This window comes from Nuphar pumila, chromosome 8, assembly GCF_984573655.1.
Source record: "Nuphar pumila chromosome 8, dmNupPumi1.hap1.1, whole genome shotgun sequence".
NCBI lineage: Eukaryota > Viridiplantae > Streptophyta > Magnoliopsida > Nymphaeales > Nymphaeaceae > Nuphar > Nuphar pumila.
The window spans coordinates 120,093,756-120,096,196 of NC_143256.1; the positions used below are offsets into that span (position 1 = coordinate 120,093,756).

Genomic DNA, 2,441 nt, shown 5'->3' on the forward strand with positions numbered 1-2,441 from the left:
GCTGGTTAGTGCATATGGTATGTGAGATAAAGGTTTGAGGTTCAATTGGCTCATCCACTATCATTGTTAACCAAATGCATTTACTGTTAAATAATCATAAACCGTATTTATTACCCACTTCATGTAAACATAAAGAAAAATAGGGAAAATTCATATTTTATTATAGTCATATTATTATATTAAGACGTAGAATGCTATAATAATAACATAGTTTATGTCCACAAGCATGTTTAATTTCTTTGTCCGTAACCTCTCTCTCTCTCTCTCTCTCTCTCTCTCTCTCTCTCTCTCTATATATATATATATATATATATATATATATATATATATATATATATATATATATATATATATATATATATATATATCGAGCTAAAAGATAGAACAGCAAACAGTTCTTATCATACAGAGGCCCCCCTCTCTCTATATATCTAAAAGCTAAAAGATAGAAACCAACCCCCTTCTCTCTCTCTCTAAAAGCTAAAAGATAGAAACTAAACACTTCTTAACATACATCATCCGCCCTGTGTCTCTCTCTCTCTCTAAAAAGGAGAAAACTTGCACCCCACTACACCACCTCTCATGTGCTGCTAAAAGGGTTTTGGTTTGGATAAGAGCGTTCATCTCAAATCGGCGTGGGATTTCTATGGTGGTATACCAGAAATCGATTTGTGGGTCTTCTCCCTCACCACTCCTCTGATCCAATTCCGCCTTCTGCCCTTCGGTTAATCCTTCCTCCCTTCAATCTTCGTTCGGCGCGAGGCCACCATCAGAGAGGTAGTAGAGCTGGCAAGCAAGTGGTGGGAGAGACGGCTTGATGTGGCCTCCATGGCGGGGCTCGATCCCGGATCCTCCTCTCCCTTCCCCCACCACCTTCTCCTCCGCCCCGACTTGCACCACCAGCTCCCCGACTCCCTCGACGCTGGCAGCACCCGCAAGCGCGACAGAGACGCCGCCGAAGAAGAAGAAGCCGCGAACGACGGCGAGAAGAACTCGCCGGAAACCGCCACCACGACGAACGGAGGAGGAGGAGGAGGGGAGGTGACGGGCCGGAGGCCGAGGGGGAGGCCGCCAGGGTCGAAGAACAAGCCGAAGCCGCCCATCATCATCACTAGGGACAGCGCCAACGCGCTGCGGTCTCACGTCCTGGAGATCGCGGCGGGTGCGGACGTGGTCGACGCAGTGGCGGCGTACGCGCGCCGGCGGCAGCGCGGGGTCTGCGTGCTCAGCGGCGCCGGGTCGGTCTCCAACGTCACGCTGCGGCAGCCGGCGGCGGCCATGGCGGTGGTCACGTTCCACGGCCGCTTCGAGATACTCTCGCTCTCCGGCTCCTTCCTGCCGCCGCCGGCACCGCCGGGGTCGACAGGGCTCACCATCTTCCTCGCCGGCGGGCAGGGCCAGGTGGTCGGCGGTATAGTCGCAGGCACGCTCATGGCCGCCGGCCCCGTCATCCTCATGGCTGCGTCGTTCATGAACGTGGCGTACGAGCGGCTGCCGATCGATGAGGAGGAGGAGGTGGAGAGGGCGTCGTCGTCGCAGATGCAGCAAGCAGCGGCCTCTCAGTCTCCGGGGATCGCCGGAGGATCGGGACAGATCTCGGATATATCGGCGCTGTCGTTCCATAACCTGCCGCCGAGCATGGTGAACTGCCAGTTTCCTGCAGAGGCCTACACTTGGCCCACTGCAGCTGCAAGGCCACCTTACTGAAGAGTAGGAATGTCGCACTCTGATCTCATCTCTGTATGGATGTGAATGAAGACCAACCTGTCTGCTCTCTCTCTCTCTCTCGATTGATTGAGGCAATTTCCTGTTATCATCTCTCTCTCTCTCTCTCTCTCGATTGAGTGAGGCAATTTCCTGTTATCAGCTTTCCTGCTATCATCTCTCTCTCGATTGACTGAGGCAATTTCCTGTTATCATCTCTCTCTCTCTCTCTAACGTTGGAAGCGGATGAAATGAGGAAGGAATTGGAGATGGAGATGGAGATGGAGATGGAGATGGAGAGGAGGAAATGTGGAAAGAAGGGTGTCAAGAGGCAGGTAATTAACAATTACGTGTATTTTTGCCTTAGACTGTTGTTTGATTTTGTTTTGATTATTGTAGTATTTTTAGGTGGTGGTTGTGTACAATTGTATCTTGTTGCCCCCCTCCTCCACATATCCCCAAATGGGGGAAGTCTATGTACTAGTGTGCTATGGTCTCAGCAATGGTTCCCATTACATGGAAGAGGTTTGAAAGGGAAAAATAACTCATCTATTGCACTGTGAAATTCAGTGTATGGGAGTGACCATTCCATGTTTTAAGTCTTAGGTTATAGGGATGTTTATATAGATGTATGTGAATAATGAAACCTTCTATTTTTTTTCGAGCTTTTAATCTTATGTGTGGGAAGTAGAGTGACATCATTCTGTTTGATGTCTTCATTTCAACATTATATCGTG

General features: G+C 49.3%; 1 pseudogene; it reads left to right on the top strand.

Annotated features, from left to right (window-relative positions):
• The first annotated feature begins 828 nt into the window (after positions 1–828).
• LOC149830427 (AT-hook motif nuclear-localized protein 23 pseudogene) lies at positions 829–1,707 on the top strand (annotated as a pseudogene).
• Positions 1,708–2,441: the final 734 nt, after the last annotated feature.